An 18,534-nucleotide genomic window follows, 5' to 3' on the forward strand; every position below is an offset into this window, starting at 1 on the left:
CACAGTGTCAAAAAATGCTAACATCTGCTAACACGTTAATAAAGGCAATTAAACAAAGGTGGCAGAGAACTGAAAATGCAAAGTTTGCGTCTCCTCGCTGTACAGTTGGCAGCTTCAGCTGTCAGGCTTCTGTAGAGCATCGCCCACAGCACGAGACCACACAAAGCCACCGAAGAGGGTCAGCTCTGTGCCTAATAGCTAACATCATCCAATTAACACATACGGACTTTGCTTTCGTGAGAGATGTCAGTGTTGACCCAGCCCACATCATTTCACAGTAACTACCAGTCGTGCAAATGCAACCAGAGAAATGGCCCTGCGGGATAATTGTTTAAAGGTGGGCTTCCCAGGTGGCTGGGTTCTGGGACCAGGATCCCTTAATTTTGACCCCAAGCGTGTAATATAACATGTTTATTTCCCTCCATCTCCGTTCTGTGTACAGGCAGATCTATGGGAGCGCCCGTGATAAATGGATACGGGTCTAAAAAAGGACAAAAATAATCATCCTCAGGCTCTACTGCCAAAAGAAAACACGCTCTGCGCATGTAACCGCATGTGGTTGTGGCTACAATGGACTGCACTTTAAACAACAAAGAGATCACCCGAAGAAAGAAAGAAGGAAAAGAACGAAGAACATGTTCGGTAGCAGCACAGAAAAGGAGCCAACTGCATGAAAATGGATCTTTACAGGGATCTACTAGAGTTTTAATAGCAGTGTGTGTGTGTGTGTGTGTGTGTGTGTGTGTGTGTGTGTGTGTGTGGTGTGTGTGTGTGTGTGTGTGTGTGTGTGTGTGTGTGTGTGTGTGTGTTTCAAAGCGTTAATGTGACTAAGACCACTAAATGTTAGCCCGGCAAGGTGAAAAGTCGTGGGCTACACTAAAATGAATGAAGTCAGTCACTCAGTCACACACACACACACACACACCTGCATAACCATTTTTCCCACTTGAGTAGTAGTTTAAATGTGTGTGTGTGTGGGTGGGGGGGGGGGTGAGCTTTCACATTAAAATCAACCACGTCAGTCGAAAGTTTCCAATTTAGCGGCGGCACCATGCGGGTCCGTTTGGCATGCCTCGCAGGTGTGTGTGTGTGAGTGTGTGTGCACGCGCATGTGTGTATACGAACCACAGAAAGACTTGACTGCCCTCTTCTGACTTTATCAGATCTTTAGGGCGGCTCTGGTGTCATATAATATTTCATTATCTGAACATAAACATTACAGATATACCTTCCTATCATCCCTTTGCCACCAGATATGCTGTGCAGCAGACTGCAAAAGGATCCTCAGGGAGCAATTGTGTGCACGTGTGTGTGCACGTGTGTGTGCACGTGTGTGTGTGTTTGGCGGAGGAGTGAATGTCACTGCATCAGTGCAGTTGCCACTCTAGATAAGGCTGTGGGCTGCGCCGGGGCAGGTAATGATGCTGGGACCGCTGAGACAAACAGGGAAGGCGTCTCTTCGGATTCTTGCTGATCTCATCACATACTCAACGCAGAAAAACGGGCTTTGCTTTGGGTTTTTTCACTCTTGCGGACATTTTTCCTCCCACTGGTTGAACTTTTTTTCACCTTTATGTTTTTGAGAATATCCTTTTGCAAATAAGACAAAAACAGTTTTTTTTGGCGGGGGGGCTTCCGGGATTCAGATGGGACAACCATGCAGCCCACTTTTCATGCTAAATTCCCTCCGCTGTGGTTGAAAAAGACATTTAATGCCTCATTTAGAATTATTATTGAAAGCTTTAGAAAAAACCAAGCAGCCAATACGTTTTACAAATATGTTTTTGCATCTCATGTGTTTCTTTCATTGACCAAAAGGTATGAAATGTGGGAAAACGTACAGCTATTCCACTGCCTTAACTAGACCACACTGACTTTTAAACGTTGAACTAGCATCAGATATCAGATAGCTCTGCTTGCTGTTATTTGTGCGCCCTAGTTGGCTGGACTTCAGTGTTTGGCAACTGTGAGCACCTCTGTGAAAATCAAATGAGAAAAAAAAGAAGAAAGAAAATCTGGTTCAAAACCCACATGGAGATGCTGCACACTGGAAGCAAAACAAGAGCTAAACGTATGGGGGTCAAACGTTGCGCGGGATAGCATCAACAAGCACGAAGGCCCCGTTTTATAAAAAAACAAGCACCGCTTTCCCCCAAATGTTGCATTCCCAACCAAAGTAATCATATCCCCGCAGGCGAAGTCACCGAGTCGCATGGAGGATGTGGTGAGTGCTTGGTAAATCAGAGACCTCCACAGTTCTGTGCCTAAACCGCCGGTGTTTCCGCATGTAGTGTTAGAGAGGTCTGCGGTGCGAGCGGGTCGGGATCCAGCAGCAACGGCGCTCGGCGGGACGGCAGGACACACTTATTCCAAACATCGCCTACCTTGGGCTGCTGCTACACAATGGAGGCCAAAACCACACAGTCTGCACACAGATCTGTGTGTGTGTGTGTGGTGTGTGTGTGTGTGTGTGTGTGTGTGTGTGTGTGTGTGTGTCTGCTGGGAGGTTGTGAAGACGGTCGGGTCAACCTCAATCAAGAGGCAAGAAAACGAGCGCAAACATAGTTAAACAAATGAGCTGAAGAGGAGCAGAGAGATTCCCAGAGACGGAAGACAAACACGCTGATTGATATGCCAGCAGAACAGTTTGGCTGGGGGGGGGCTGTAATGTAGGTGACTTATCTAAACACACACATACAATTTCCTTTTGGTCATGCATAGTGGTCGCCACGCCAACAGAGCCCAAACAGCAGGATTAGCTGAACACAACAGTGACGCTTTGGTTTGCGTCTGCACAAGAGAGAGAGGAGGCACTGTAAACTGTTTATATGGGGAACCACTCGTGTGTGTGTGTGTGTGTGTGTGTGTGTGTGTGTGTGTGTGTGGAGGGAAACTCTTCCCTGATTGAGGCAGGAGCAGCGCAGGCGGCGGCATGTGTCCGTACGTAAACAGCTACGGTGCGCGCGAGGCGGCACGTGCGGGAGACCAAGGCCATCCGCCGTTGATGAAATCGAGGTCCGCTGGACACTTCAAGCGCTCGGCTTCATGTTGCGACGGCGAATGCTCATCTGAAGACTCGTTCTGGGCTTTCATTGGCTGACAGGCAGCAGGATATAGTAGCAACGCAACACAGAAGCTAACCTGACCCAAGGTGCACTCGCTTCAGGCTCAGTAATATACGTTTTATGTTTATTCTCAATAGTCGAGGAGTATGTTCTTGGGCTTAAGTACATGATAAGATAAGAAAATCGGGAATCATCGTATCACACTCAAGCTTACGTGCTTCGGTGATGAATAATATGATTAATTACTTTTAATTTGATTACCACATTACAGATTGCGGTACTGATACTACATCATTATTTTCCCTTTCAGGGCTGCCAGGAGTGGGGCACATCATTATCTATTATCATTACCTAAATATTGTAGAATATTTCTTGAAAGAGTTTTGGGAGTTTGCTACGGCACCGAACGCTCGGCGGGTCTGATCCAGGCCATAAAACGTGGTGGCGGATATCCGCTTTTTGTTTTAAACACCAATTTTTCCGAGCGTTTCTGTTCTGTTGCCATCGGGCAGAGGAAATCCATAACGGTTCCACCAAAAAAACACGGCTGGATTTTCGATACGATTTACTTTTAGTCTCGCTGAGTTTCATGCAGATATTCACATGTGGCCGATGCAGCGATGGATCATGTGACATTTCACCTCGCTGCGCCTTCAGCAATCAAGCCGCCGTGGGAGGATTAAAAACTGCCCGTTTTTTTTTGTTTTTATTTTCCCAACAGTGAAGGAGCGTTGGGCTCTTTAAAGCGCTCCTCGTGTATTTTTAAATGTTTGATGCTGCCTAGCGCCTCGCAGCCAACGTAGCAGGCAAATCTGTGCTGTGTCACCCGCAGCTTTTGTTTCTTTTCTCTCCCTTTTTTTTTTTAGGAAGAAAAAACCTTTTTGGGTTGGGCCGCATTTGGTGTTTGATGTGAAAGCGTTTTTGGGCCTAGGAAGCTGAGAGAAAACTGCAGAAAAGAACAAAAGTGGGGGGCATCGTGGGGGGGGGGGGGGGGGGAGGTTGAGTCAGAGCTGTTTGCTAACAGTTTCTGACTCATCTCAGTAAAATGACCCCGAGTGCTCCACAGCGCTCAAAATAAGTGTGGCAGCTACATGCTAAAACAATTAGCCTCTTCTGTGCAGGCTGAGGAACATCATTACATTAGACGCTAGTAAAGATGGCACAGATGTATCCCGCGCGTGTGTTTGTGAGTGCGCGCGTGTGTGTACAAGTGTGACAAAGTGCCTCCCTCGGAGAGCGAGCGGCTCTGATTGTGCAGACAGAGTGGTTGTGTGTGATAATGGTTTCCATTAACCTGGGCTGAGTTGCGGGGCCTGTGAGACTCTCCATTCATCCCCATCTCTCTTTCTTCCCGTCTCCCTCTCAATCACACACAAGCTGCACCAAAAAAAACGTGCAAGGACCCTCACCGTGACACACTGCGAGAAAGGAGCCCGGTTTCGGTCGAGCAAAGAAAGAAAGCAAAAAATAAAGGGTCGGAACTTTAGTCCCTGGAACATTCAGAGTACCCAAACCATTAGGTGCCCTCCTGAGTCTGCAGGGCGGTCATTAGAAAGGTGGGCCCTCCCACACTCAGGTGAATTAAGACGCCGTACCTCCAGGAGCGTGCACAGAGGGCGAGGAGAGAGCTAAAGAAGAGCCAGAGTGCAGGAAAGAGATGGAGGAACCATAAAGGAGCTTTTAGACTCCCATCTTTATCTGGATCTGCCTCTATTGGAGCGATACCTGTAGCCCGTGCCCCCTCCAAGACGAAAAACTGGGTTACGAAAGTGGTCCGAGTGGCTTCGGTGGAAGCGTGTCACATCTCTGTGAATAGATACAGAGGAAGCAGCGCAGCAATTAGTTCCCAGAAGCCATTAAGGTTAGGGGTGGCTTCTTTAGACTTTCACAGCTGCTGACTAATGGACAGCCTTGTTTCCTTACAGGCTCATATCCGGGATCCATCTGCAGCGGCTCCAGAATATTCAATACGCCGAGCAGCTTTTGTACAGGGGGAAAAACGCCGTTCGGTTTATTTAATGCTGTGAGAACACAAGAGTCCCGAGCTGTCTCCTTTTTTTTGGAACGATGTAGAACTTGTAATAATGAAAATGTAGATATAGGTAGGAAAAGGGAATCTAATAGGGTTTGAGGAGTAATGAGCATTTTAATTACCTGAGCGGCATCTAATACGAGGACTTGAACGCCCCTTAACGCCTCCAATTGGAACTCCCAAAGCTGGAATCAGCACCTCTACAGGCTCAAACTTGTCTTCCATTGTTGGTAAATGGCAAACTTTCCTCATTTTTTTTTTTCAGAGGCGCAATCAAAGTCTGGAAATATGTGCACGCTCGCAGAAATGCACATTCCAGCCCATGCACACGCACGCACACAACACACAAACATGACACAGCGCTTATTAGCCTTTTCTGTTTCTGCCTCTTCTGTTTGCAAGAAGACAAAGACAAAAGTGGAAGACCAGAGGAGAAACGGGACGCTTCTCCACTAAACATGCTTGAACGGGAGCGTCGGTCAACATGCACGTCTTTCATGCACACGAATGAATGTGAGGTGAGCGATTGCTTTAAAGAAAGTAGAGAAACGCTCGTCGGGGCACTTACCTTTGTGAAGTGGACACAGCAACAGCAGCACATGCAAAAACCAGCACAGAAAGTTTCATCGTTAACCAACGTCCTGCTAAACTGTTGAGTTCATACAAACAGACACGAAGCTTTTCCTGCATGTGTAAAACTGCTCCCTTTATTAAATGTCACAATATAAACACATTCCCTATTGTGTAGCGTGCGCTAATGGAGGCTCTCTGAGGCTAGCGAAGGGTTAACACGGAGGTACACATTTCAGAGACAACCCCGCTTCAGATGAGCCGTGCGGCTGCTCTTGTGGCGGTAATGGGAAAATTGCACGGAGAGGAAGGACACACACAATTAGAATCTGGCAAATCGGTCGGCGGTGGGTGGTGGGAGATGGGGAGGGAGGCGCAGAAGGAACGGAGGGGAGAGGGAGAAAGGGACGATTGAAGCAGGCCCCACCGGACGCGAGGTGATTTGGTTGAAAGCTGGCTCTATTTTTATTTTTTTTGGGTGGTGGGTAAACGCCATTTTGTCCTCGCCCGCCTCGGTGACAGGAGCCCAGATGTCAATCAAATTAGCGCCCATTTACTGCTGATTTGCCCGTGTCGCTCGCAATATCCACTTTCCGCCTCTGACGGGGTGGCACGGAGACAAGGGAGTGGCGGAGGAGACGGGGGAGAGTCGCTTTATTGCAGCCTCTCCCCGTGAATGTCATCTGCCCACTTATGGCACATTCCGGTGGGACGCAGCGAAGGAGGAGGAGAAGGAAGAGTCAAGCTCCTTTGTTCCGTGGAGTGGCTCACTAGCACATGCAAATAGGGCAGTGGCATCAGGGGAGAGGCTGGCGCGGGTTTTAATGGAGTTGGGGCAAACTCATTTTACAGCATAGAGCCACAGAAGAGGAGGATAATAATATCACTGCACGTGTGTATGTGTGTGTGTGTATAACAGAGAGAGAGAGAGAGAGAGAAAGAGTGAGATGCTGTTTAGAAAATACCGGGCTGATAGAGCACTAAAACGCCTCTTGCTGTCTGATGTAGATGAGCTAACACTAAACTATAAAGTGCCGCCGTCTTAGAAGCAATTGTGCTTCCTAGCGGTGGTGTTTGTATATCTGGGTGCTTGGAGACACCAAAGAGACACAAAAAAAGGAGACGAAAGATGGAGTGAAGGAGGGGGTGGTGGAGGGGGGGAAAAGTGTCCTGATTGATGCTGTTTGATTCAATTTCCAGCATGTGGAGACATCTCAGGGCCCCGGAGGCTTCTGTGTCTTCACAGGAGCAAAGGAGGGAAAGACGGGGATGGGCTAGGTGTGTTGGGGGGGGGGGGGGGTGCTCGCTAATTTAAGATGCGGCTTTCAAAAATAAAGGGAGCTGATGTTCAACTTAGGCTCCGGATCTTGGCTGGATGACGCGCCTAATTGGCTTGAAGTGCGGACAGATAGCTGCATTTGTTGTATGCTCACACTGACATACATCAGCGCGTGCAAACACTGTTCAAGAACACACACGCAACACACAGGCACAAGTGCTTCTTTAGCGTTGGAAGCCTCTCACTTTTTTACACATGTACCACCTAATTGGTGCAGAAATATCACTTGGAGGATTGGAAATGGCACCGCAAGGTGATTGATAAGCCGACGTCGCGTGGGCACAAAGGTCCCTGCTCGTTGACACGTCAGCACTTTATATGGAAATGAAATGAAAACACACGCGGCTATAACTGTCATTAACGTTACATGGTCGCCGGTTGATTAGTGTTGGGGAAAAAAGTGTCATTCAAGTGCCCCTGGGGTGCTGGGTCCCAGGGCGAGATGGGAAAAAGGCATACGTAGGTTGCTGGATAGTAACACACACACACACACACACACAGGTAGAGGGGGGAGGGTTGGGCCTGTCACTGGTTCGTCACTGACTCCTTCTATTTAATGTGGGTCCTGTCACAACAAGACAGGAGCAGAATGAAGTGGATCACCTACAGCTACCACACCTCGCCTGCTGATCTGGCTGATCGTGAAGAGACAATGTCACCCTGCAGTGCACGACTGGAGCCCTACTAGTGAACGCAGCACAGGGTCAAATAAGAAGAATTAGGCTCAGCCTCTGTATTCATGTACAGAACCAGGCTACACAGTTTATCTGCAAAGTGAAGACATTTGGGCTGGTCCTCACAACTTAAAAGGGCTGTTTGAGGGTTAAGAGTTGGTTTAAGGTTATTGTTAGCTTGGGTTTAGGCTCGGTTAAGGGGCTACGAAATTAATTATGTCAATTAGAGAGCTAAAAATGATGTGTATCGTGTCCAGTGTATACACAAAAAGACACACATCCTGTGTAGTCCAATGACGTCATGCTTGGCCTGCAGGTATTCCCTCCACCATCAGCCCCAAATTTCCTTAATGCCGTATTAGGAAGGCAAGAATAGGCAACCATGTGCTTTCAGTTTGCGTGTTCGATTGTCGTTTGCATTAAGACACCAGTTAAGAGCAAGAAAGAAAGAAAGAAAGTTAATGTCAGGATGTGCCCCATAATGACTAGTATAAGCTCTAGTGAGAGCTTCCTCTCGCCGCCAGTTCCAGAGAGGGTAGCTTGATTGGGGATAATTGGCTGGCCTTCACTAGCGGTTAGCATCCAGGCGTGGAGACAGGGGAGGGCACATGGGAGGGCACAGGGGCTTGGCACACACACACACACAACACACATAGACACACATTAAAAAAATCATGTGCATAGACGCAGGATACACTGGAGCAAGTGGAGACAATCACCAACAATTAGCGACAGCTAGCCAACAGCTGGATGGCAACTTAAAACGTGTAGCTATATGCAAAGTTATATATCTCACTACTTTTTTGCCTTTGTAAAAAGCGTCATTTATCCATTTCCTGCTTGTAGTTTTGCTGTTTAAAGTGATCCCCTTGGAGCTGTGGTGCCATGGTGTCTTCTGGTGACACCAGAAGCTACACGTTGACAGCACCCAGCTGGTGAAATAAAGAAAGCCACCATTTGAGGAGAGGGTGATGAGAAAGACATCTATTTTCCAGTGTGGAGGTGAAACCCTGGAGCTGTCTGGGTCGAGACAGGAATACAGCAGGACCACAGTCTCCTTTCAAACAGGCGCGTGTGGACCGTGAATATAACATCACATGGCTGATCTTTAACACTTTGCTTTTTAGGTGCTGCATTGTGAAAACACACCTACCTTCTGCAGCAAGGACTGACATTGAGAGAGATCTGAACACACACACACACACACACACACACACACACACAGTACGCTTTAATGAAGTATGGAGGATCTGAAGCCACACCCCTCACATCAAAAGCCTGGAGGATGTGGACAGTGTGTGAGGTTGTAGTTGGATTGGAAAAGCTGCTGTGAATGGCAGGAAATCCCTGAGATGTTTGCTGCAGTCTCTGCCACAACCTCAGACCTTGCCGAGGTGTTAAAGGGAAGTTGCATTTGTGTGAGATTCTCACGGATGCATCACAGCGCTTCGCTGTCCTCTCCTGTCTTTTTTTTTTCCACTTCTTCACTCGGCGGGCTCTCCGCCTCACTCATCCTCTCTCTTACACACAAACATGTGTTACACAAATCTTCTCTCTCTGCTGCCAGATGTCCTGGGAGTGGGAGGCCAATGTGCCCTTTCAGCACACACACACACACACACCCACCCACACACACACACACACAGTGTCAGTGGGCAGGGGAGTGTCCCTGTGCAGGAATGCGGGGATGATAAGTTGTAGAGGTGTCAGGGGAGAGACCCATGCTGTTACAGCCAGACACCTAAAAACACTCCACCCAAAGACTCCAGCAACTCCGTTTTACTTTTCCAGCTGTTTACTCTTATTTTTTAAATCTGAATCCTCATTTACCTTCGAACAGACATTTCAACACTGCATCCGTGACCGTTTTTTACCTATGCAGCCGTTGTTCAAATCCTTTTGCGCTCTTCTACTTTCCCTCTGTTGTTTGTTCTTCCCTGGACAAATTCCTTGGCTCAGTGTCGGTCCACAAGCGCACCAGATGTATTAGATATTCTGGTCAAGGTGGATTTGACATCAATCATGTAATGGTGGAGTAATCTAGTGATAAAACTACAAAGAAACCGGTTATGCCACTGCACCATTGATTTTCTAAAATGTGGTTTATATTATGATTGTGAGGTGATTTCTTTTTTAGTTTTCTCTTACATCAGTGGCCTTGTGGTGATTAACTTAGTTATTTAACTGCAACGACTACTTAACTGTGCTTATTCACTGATTGAGTGCATTACAAAAAATAAAAAGTTTGGAGCTAAGTTTGGCTGCAGTAATGGTTATGCTGTGAGAGGCAGCAATGAGCCCTAAAGAATATTCAGACTACCAAAATACCAAAATTCTGTACAGTAGAAAAACACACTAAAACATGTAAACACGCTCGGAGCTACTGTAACAAGCCGCCACTCGTGCGGCGCCATTCTTACAAATGTGTTACGGTTGTAATGGTGGACATTTCACCAGGTTAATTAAAATTTCTCTTATCTTAGCATCAAGGTAAGATGTTGCAGCGCTCCAGATACACGACTGATGTGATCCTCAGGTCATCCCTTCAGGTGAGTGGCTTCCGCTACTTAACATTCTGTGACTATAGATTTAAATTCATAGCTAATCTGCTACCCAAAGCAGTTTAGAGACAGGTTGCTTCCATTCACATAAGCTAAGCTAAGCTAAGCATGCTGTTTGCAGTCACTGAATGCAGTGTTCCACACAGATAAGTCATATTTAATATTGAATCAACTCAACTCAGCACAGTAATAGTTACAGTTAAGACACAATAGTGTCTTTGTTTGCAATATTAAAGTAGTGTGTGTGTGTGTGTGTGTATGCGTGCGCACATGCACGAGTGTGACAAATCTATCGTTCACTCTTTGTGATCCTCCCTTCCTCATCACGATTCAGCGACCAGGTCATGGTGACATCCTGGCTCCGCTACAGGCAACATGCACGGACACACAAATGCACACACGTTATACAAGAAAAACCGAGAACCTTGATTTCTTTCACAGGGGAGAAATTCTCCTGTTGCGGCAGCAGAGGCAGCGCCAATTGAAAAGAACAAAACGTGAAAAGAACAAAAAATGTGAAAAGGAATGAAAAATCGAAAACTTGTGTTGTGATTTTGCTTGAATCGGCTATAAAAACGACTGTTCTTGTGCGAGCAGATTGTGGAGGGAAGGCTAATTCATGACCACAGCAACCGTGAGACCAGCCCTTTCGTCCTATATGTATGTAACCTTTTCCATTTTAACCAGTTACAGCAGGGACAATTCAACCAGAGGAGGCTCCAGTTGACCCAAACTGTCCAGCTCACACTGCCGTAGAGTGGCAACGCTCCTCCAGAGACACGAGGGCTCCGGAGCAGGAAGGATTGCTGAAGGTGACAACTTATTAAAATGATAAAACTGGATGTGAGTTTTAGAAACGCACAGATCCAGAAGGGCTCGAACATACGGAGGCAATAATGGACAGACACCCACTTGTGGTAAATTCCATTTAGGCAGAGGATGGTTTTTAGCCACTTTTGCACGTGTAGACGCACGATGAGCGGGTACAGCTTTTTTATGGGCTGTCAACAAAACTCCGGACGTGTAATAATAGAGCCAGGGGTCAGATGGTGGCTGAAGCATCCCTTTTAGCACATCACTACTTAAGTGGCTGGAAGAGGAGTTAAGGCAGCTTAGGGGAGACGAGTGGACGTGGGGTAATTGTCCGAACCAGGTGGAGTGGTTTCCAAATGGGAGGAAGAAGGACACGGATGAACAAGCAGGAGGACGATGGACGGACAGGTTTGCAGCTGCAACGACAGGCGCTCCATTCAAACGCCGCGGTCACCTCGTCAGAGTCATCACCGCGAGATCAGTGCAGCCCCATTGAACACGTCACGGGATAATAAGCGGGTTCCCTCTGACAACTGTCAGTGGTGGGAGCTGCGATGGAGTGACAGGAAGTGAACGTCTGTGGATGAACGCAGGTTTGGGAAGAGGTGGTGGAGGACGAGCACAACATCCTGGTGTCGTATCGTTACACTGACTTTTGGATGAAATCACACTCCGGGCTATAAGGGAATTAGTCGCATTTGTTTTATAAGTTGCACTGCTGTTCTTCCCGGAGGGAATGACTGAAAAAAAAAAACTTTCCTTATCATCTTTATCATTTCCTACGACACTCGGAGCTTTGGGCTGCCAGAGTACTCACGAGATAAAAAATGGATCGATATTTTAGTGACAGCCTCAGGATGCGTGATAGATGTCCCTCTCTCAAGTCCTGACTGTACCCATGCAATTACACACACACACATACACACACATATGCATACACACACATGCACACTGCTTCCTGCTAGTCCATAAATCACAGCACTCACAAGACAAAGAATGTGACACAGAAAATAGGCAGGGCGCAGAGGAGTCTTGTGAACTTGGACTGATCACTACCAAAGTGCCTGAGGAGCCGTGGGTGGAGGTGGTGCTGGGGATGGAGGCAGTGGGGGTAGATTGAGATAGTGGATAAGAATGACAAGGATGAAATACTGCCCCCCCTCACCCCCCCCTTGCTCCTGCAATCATAAAGATTGCGCAGCACAGGACACATCTGAGGCCGGTGCCCTTCTCTTCCCTTGCACTCCCTCCCTCTTGAGGGGGCGCTGGGGAACATTCCTGGGCTGTAGCTCCAGCTCCTCCACTCTGGGCATTAATCCCCTACAGCTGTGCCCCTTACTCCATACCTCCCTCCCTCTGCCCTCCCACCTCTATCTCCCTCCCTCGGCCCTGTCTTCCACCAGCTGGCCCGTCCAAGCTCTCAATGCATTTTTCACAAGCTACTCATGAGTGGCACAAATAAAGCAGACTAGTTTATCCACCTCATTCAAACACACATGTATACAGTATATACCTATATATACAAACACATACATAAGAAATATCCCGTAGTTCAGCTGTATACCCACATGCACGCAGGCATAGGGCCAATAACACACATACACCCCCCTGGCTTTGCACTGAAGCCTCTGCTGTGAGTCTCAGTGACGGCCCGAGGTCTCAGAATCACAAACCAGGACCTCAGGATAGCCCAACACGACTCCCCTCCCTTTCCTTTGAGACAGGCTCCTGCTCCTCCCTCCATATTTAATACAGCAACAGAGGACAGACTCAGGAAATAATATACAGGGGGCCCTGCGAGACTCATAAATTATGGAAGAAATGGGCTATAGAGATACACTCTGGATGTGGAGAAACGTTCCCAATCACAAAGGAGTGAAAATTCCATTTCATTTTCTTAAGAACACTCAGAGGTCAGGTTTATTAGATCTGTGATGCCACAAACATATAATGTCACCCTAACCGTGCATGGGTCATAAAATGTAACCCTATCGTTCTGTCGGCTGATCCGTGGGTCTGACCCTGAGACCCCACAGGGGGTGCTCTAACTACACATGCCAGCGCTTGTATATTTACCTCATATGCATATAGAACTTATGTGTTGTGCACCTGTGTGACAGTGTGTCTTAGTGTGTGATTCTATTTAAAGTTAGTTTAAAAAAAATCCACGTGAAGAGATCACATCAAGCCCCTCCCGCCCAACTCTCTGACAGACAAGAGAGCCGTTAATAAGCCAAGGAGCTCCTGTGTGTGTGTGTGTGTGTGTGTGTGTGTGTGTGTGTGTGTGTGTGTGTGCGCGCGATATGGAGAGGGGACCAGGATGCAGAGGTTCACAGGAGCACAGGGGAAAATTAAAACATACTTTAATAAAGCGACCAGAGGCGAGGCCTGTAGGCCACCTCCTCCAACACACGCATACACACAGACATGCTCCTCCGGGACAGGATGGAGAGGGCGGAGAGGTATCCTGGTGAAAGGAATGTGGACAGATTGGTGGGGGGGTCTACAGACGGGGGTGAGAGGTCAGAACCAGCAGCCTTATAGGGTTTCTTGAGCAACTCCTGTCAGCCAGGTGTCTCCCGGCCAAATGAACCACTGCTTAGCTACACCTCCCACTGCGCTCCAGGTCCCCCCACTTAGGCTGTCGGAAAGGAAAGTGGAACGGAATTATCCACCAAACTAAAAACTTGCTTAGATGATCTGTGTTGACCGAGCACAACGTGCCACTGTTGCTGAACTGAAGGGTGTCAAAACGTGGAACACGTGCACCGACACAGCTCGGCCAAATTCCCGAGAAACAAGGTGGAAACTTGAGCAATTCTCTGGAGAAGCTACTCTCCTCTCTCCTGATGAACAGTTGGACCATTTCTGTGGTCAGCCATTCTCTGCATGTTAATAATCGTCCTTCCTCCAAACACCTCCTACACACTGATCCCATTCTAACTCCAGTGGCTTCAAATGGACCTTTTCACTACAGCACTCACAAAGAGAAAAAGAGAAAGAGAGAGAGAGCTGTGGCCAGGGCTGGGGACTTCCACTGTCACTCCTGCCAAATATTCGTAACTTCTTCCACTGCAGACCTGAGATAGGAGCTTGTCACGCATGCATGCACGAAAACATGTACGCACACGTACGCACGCGCGCGCGCATAAACCCTCCAGTCACCAAATCACGTTCCGCTGATTCGACAGAAATGAGCGTCGCCGGGCGGGGATCGGAGGCAGCTTGTCTCACGGTTTTATATATTTTAATGAAGTGTATTTTAATGTGCGCTGCTTTGCATTTGACTGTGGGTGTCAAAACATGCCATTTTTTACAGAATCTATCTCTCTATCTATCTATCTATCTATCTATCTATCTATCTATCTATCTATCTATCTATCTATCTATCTATCTATCTATCTATCTATCTATCTAGTGGTAAACATTAGATTTTAGTCCATTACACTTCTTAGACTCTATAGACTCTATTCCCCAAAGAGATGCTAAATATATTACATTTGCCAAATGTTAACAATTTTTGCAACTTCAGATGCACTATTGAATCTTAAAGTTTCGCAATCATTGAGGAAAATCTGACTGGACACGGAGTGTCCATGGGGTGGGAAGATTTACATGCATGGACACTGATAAAAAAAAATGGCCAAAACCTTTTTTAAAAAGGCAATTAGAAACTAGATATCTCCTCCAACATGTTTTCTCTCCTGCGCACAGTCCAAGTGAAGGCTGCTCTTATCTCAATAGAAGGAGAGGTGAGAGTCCAGCATCGGGCCACTTTCACCCCAGGCGAGGGGGCCCTGAGGTGGGCCGCATGCGAAGGAAGCAAGGTCTCCTGAGCTGTGGAGGTTGACACAGAGTTCCTCCCTCCACCCGCCCCGACTACAGTGGGTGTTTGTGAACAGTGGGCCTGTTTTGGAAGAGAGTGTCCACGCCACAGCTGTTGAACAGTTCAAGGCGGGGAGTCCTTCTGGGCAGGGGGACTGGGCGGTAATGAAAATTCCCCAGGAGAGAAGCGAGGGGAATTCTGTGCTGTTATTTGTTATGGGAAAAAGGAGAAGACAGGGACAGGAGGGGAGAGAGAGTCAGTATGTGTGTGTGTGTATCTGCGCATACGTGTGTGTGTGTGTGTGTGTGTGTGGTGTGTGTGTGTGTGTGTGTGTGACTGTGTGTGTGCTCAGGTGGTCAAACGGTCACTCCCAATATAAACGAAACAGAGAGAACTAGGAGGAAAGTCAGGAGAAGGAAACTGTGAAGAAACGCAGCGTCAACAGGTGTTTCAACTCATAAAGGCGATTTCAAATGGCGCACAGTCACGATAAAACAAATATCCTCCCAAGACACATACAACACATAGTTCTGGACTAGCTTAATTATCCCGGAGATATTTCGCCACCCCCCTCTTCTTTGAGCGCATGTTTGTGCGCTCACATATGTGCACTCAGGAGCTTCTGTTTATAATGAGAGGGTTCCCTCCTGAGTATAAATTCAAATGGGACTTGGCAAAGAAAGCCCTCGTCGTTCCTAAGAATCCAAACACACTCGCCGCTTGCTCACTCTAAACACGCACAGGCCGCAGTTAAAACTGCACTCGCACGCGCATCATCTTCTCCTGAGTCGCCACAGCACCTCCGAATTGAGATGAAGTGAGAACAGAGCGCTCCCCCTCCTTAATGGCAAGGCAAAGGCTACTTATCGGCCCAATGTGTTTCTACTTTTCTAATCTGCATCCTTCATTATGGGCAAAACCATAATAGGGAATACAGCCACGGTCAATATTATGTCTTGGCCCAGGGGTTGTTACTTGGAAGAAAAAAAAAATCTGAATCCGGTGTTCATACGCATGTATGCATGCTCACACACTCTTTTGTTCCAAAAGTCTCTTTACCAGAACAGCCTTGTCTCCTAAGAAAACTGTAGCTGTTATGGGAAAAAACCCCGCTACAGTCATTTTTACCCAACACAAATTATGGAGTCCTTTGCAGAGACATAAAAGAACTGATACAGGAAGCGCTGTGACTCAAATTAATGGCTTCCCCCTGTGCATTACATTTGCCTTACACACGGACATGTGCGGAATATTTCCTGGGAATTAAAGGGAATGGTGACCGAGGCACAGACGAGAAGCCTTGAAGGAGCCTGGAGGCGTAAATGACACACGAAAAGCAGCGTCATGCACACAGATGCAGGCGCTCTGCCCTGAGGACAACCCTGAGCCATCAGTGCAGAGACTATAATAGTTTTATTTCAAAAGTAAGGGTGTGGAGAGGATGTGTGTCCTTGATACCTGCTGAAAATGAACACACGTGTTTGTTTGTACCCGTGTGTGTGTGTGAGATAGGGGCTGTGTAAGGGGGCCTGGTGTCTCTGAAGGATTAATGGTGGCAGGCCAGGCAGGGTAATCAGGACGGCGGATAAGTCCCGGTCATCCAGGCGTTGAGCTGAATAAACATGAGAGCGCGGTGATATCTCCTTCACATTCACGCTCGCCGACAGACAAATAATCACACATATGTGCAGACGTCGAGCGGATCTTGACGGGGTCGGAGTTTTTCCAGTGGATGATGCCAATCAGGACACGATGTCGCCTGGGCTCTGAATGTAAACCTACACACAATATCCCCCCTTATTGCCTCCCAGTGAAAGTTCTGCCTCGGGTCATTGAGTGTGGCACCTTCATGTGTGCCATTAGGCCTCCGATAAGTCCCCATATGTAGACTGTAGAGTAGAAAACATGCCTGGATCAAGGGCTAGTCATTATGCGCCCTTCTACATGCTAAATCCTAAATAAATGTTGCGTGTGCTTTGTGTTACAAAATCTCATTCATGTAAAACTGGATTTTCTATGTGACCGTAGAGCCCTTAATTCTTTATTCCTGGCAGATGCCCTGCAACCGTATATACTCTAAAATACGACCGATCGGAGGTTAAACAATGTTGTTTTTTTCTCTAAAATGCTCGGGAAAAAGAGAATTCCTTGCAACTGAAAGCAAAAGATTCCTTTTACCAGAGGCAACATGATAAAACATCTCTGTGCACACTTTCTACGGTTGAAAAACAAGCTGGGGACTATCTGAGAATGGTTCTGCTTATTGTGGCCACACGCCAAGCGTAGGTATGCAGCCCAATGGACAACATCTGCATGAGCACGTTTTTAAAGCCAGCGTTTCAAGCAGGCGTGCACGCGCGGAGTCGGAAACCAGGAGCAAATGCTTCACGCCACATCGAGGAGCCGAGGTGGGAGAGCGGGACATTCCTGCGAGATGACAAGCCGTCACAGTCACACACCAGCACAGGAATGTTGGGAAAACAGACGGAGTGGGTGAGATGCGGGAAGGGGGGGCGGTCTGGGGACGGGAGCCATGGGATGAAGAAAGACTGTCACTTCATTAGGCCAGTAGTCATGGGTTTCCGAAAAGATGCAGACGAGCTTCTGTGATTAGTTTTCACTGAGAGGAGCCGTGGGGGGGGGATGGTGAGCAAAGGCATGAACACACACGCACGCACAAACACACACACACACAGACAGGAAGAAGAAACGGGTGAGACTTGACTGAGTTTTGCTGGTTGAAAATGATTTTAGTGGAAGTGGAAGGTTGGCCACAACAACATCAGGCCCCAAAATGAGGTGCTGGGCTGCCGGTGGTACCGTCAGGGTCTATGCAATGAGTGAACGAGGGAAGGAGTGTGAACACTAGTGAATATGCACTCCAGATGTGTCAGGCTGTCACGCCGCAAGTAAACACTCTCGCTGATGGACAGCTCGGGACTGGATGGCCTCACCGTCGTGCCCCTGGGGGACGTGTTGGAAAAGGAAGGAGGAGACAGGAGGAGGAGGAGGGGTGAGATACGGCAGGGGAAAAAGGGAGAGGAGGAGTTGGGGGTGAAGAAGGAGAGGAGAGGGATCTGCACTGAGGGACCCGAGCCAAGATCAAGTCACCCTGAGGACCCGTGTAGCCTGGCAGGCTGGTTACAGCGGAGACGGGGAGAGGAAGGGGGAGACGGAGCGAGGGAGGACTGGGACTGATTGTTACCCTCTTGTCCCTCCTTAGTGTGGCCTCCGAGGGGGCTCCTGCAGCCTCAGTGAATTTCCGTCTGGCACAGACCTGTGAGCTCCTGGGAGCAAACTGAAATATGAACTGAGAGAAGGGAGGATGGGAGGACAGAGGGGAAGGGAAAGAGAAAGGAAGGACAGACAGAGGCACCAAAAATGGGGGACAGATGGGGATTTTACATGTGCAAAGGGTCCATCTCCTGATCTCCTCAAGTACACATAATCCCTCCAGGTTCAGGGTCTGGCATATTTAAAGGGTGGATTCCCTCAAAATATAACAGTTTGTATTGATGCAGATGGTGGCGGTTTGCTGGCCTGCAGTAGGTTTTAAGCTCTTAACCACTTAGGTCTGGTTAATAAAACAAAAAAAAAGTGTGCTGTCTTCCACTTCTCCACAAAAAACCCCAAACCAGAGAAGAAACTAAACCA

At 47.8% G+C, this 18,534-nt stretch overlaps 2 protein-coding genes across 4 annotated transcripts in view; one reads left to right on the forward strand and one right to left on the reverse strand.

The window, feature by feature from the left end:
* Positions 1-18,534, reverse strand: part of bnc2 (basonuclin 2) — a 119,170-nt gene that overhangs the window by 85,318 nt on the left and 15,318 nt on the right. The window contains exon 1 of one of the 3 annotated variants that reach the window (XM_057034535.1): positions 9,555-9,746. The exons of the other annotated variants lie outside the window; for them this stretch is intronic. The gene's annotated coding sequence lies outside the window, so the exon portion shown is untranslated. Of the gene's footprint in view, positions 1-9,554; positions 9,747-18,534 lie in introns of those variants that run through there. 3 annotated transcript variants of the gene reach the window in all.
* The window catches only part of sh3gl2a (SH3 domain containing GRB2 like 2a, endophilin A1), a 180,404-nt gene that overhangs the window by 63,521 nt on the left and 98,349 nt on the right, over positions 1-18,534 (forward strand). The gene's annotated exons all lie outside the window — the stretch shown is intronic.

The sequence above is a fragment of the Takifugu flavidus genome, chromosome 6 (assembly GCF_003711565.1).
Source record: "Takifugu flavidus isolate HTHZ2018 chromosome 6, ASM371156v2, whole genome shotgun sequence".
Taxonomy (NCBI): domain Eukaryota; kingdom Metazoa; phylum Chordata; class Actinopteri; order Tetraodontiformes; family Tetraodontidae; genus Takifugu; species Takifugu flavidus.